The sequence below is a fragment of the Nanorana parkeri genome, unplaced genomic scaffold (genome assembly GCF_000935625.1).
Source record: "Nanorana parkeri isolate BGI_ZX_2015 unplaced genomic scaffold, ASM93562v1 scaffold3370, whole genome shotgun sequence".
NCBI lineage: Eukaryota > Metazoa > Chordata > Amphibia > Anura > Dicroglossidae > Nanorana > Nanorana parkeri.
In genome coordinates this window covers 31,982-32,439 of record NW_017309638.1, presented here as the reverse complement: position 1 = coordinate 32,439, position 458 = coordinate 31,982, and the positions used below count along the sequence as shown (strand labels likewise).

The 458-nt window shown below is 50.4% G+C and overlaps 1 protein-coding gene across 1 annotated transcript in view; it reads left to right on the top strand.

Annotated features, from left to right (window-relative positions):
• CAD (carbamoyl-phosphate synthetase 2, aspartate transcarbamylase, and dihydroorotase) overlaps positions 1–458 on the top strand; it is a 37,576-nt gene that overhangs the window by 21,170 nt on the left and 15,948 nt on the right. The gene's annotated exons all lie outside the window — the stretch shown is intronic.

Genomic DNA, 458 nt, shown 5'->3' with positions numbered 1-458 from the left:
GAGTATAGGGGAGGGAGAGGAGGGAGTATAGCCTAAAAGGTGCAACTACTACTTTCCTCCCCAATGGGCGCTGACTCAGATCTTCTAAGCTGCTGAAGAATCTTTCTGGGGGTGTCAGGTTCCTGGTGGTCCCTTGTGCTTAGGGGATCCCTCTGCCAGACCCTAAATGGTGTGTGTGTGTGGACATCTGATGAACTTATGGGGGACCGGCAGGCTTCTGTATACATTGCAGCTCTCTGACTTGCAAGCTGCTGATCAATCGCTTGATTAGTCTGTTACAATAATCAGCAGATTGCACAGCTAAAGTCTGCACCACCCAATGGCCCACAGGGATGCACGTCTAAAGTGATAGCGGGGGATGTGCGTTTTCATACAGTGCGCAGGAACAGCAATACAGGGTGACTGACTCCCACCTCTAAGAACACGGCCACGCACGATGAAGCACAAAAATGATTGTT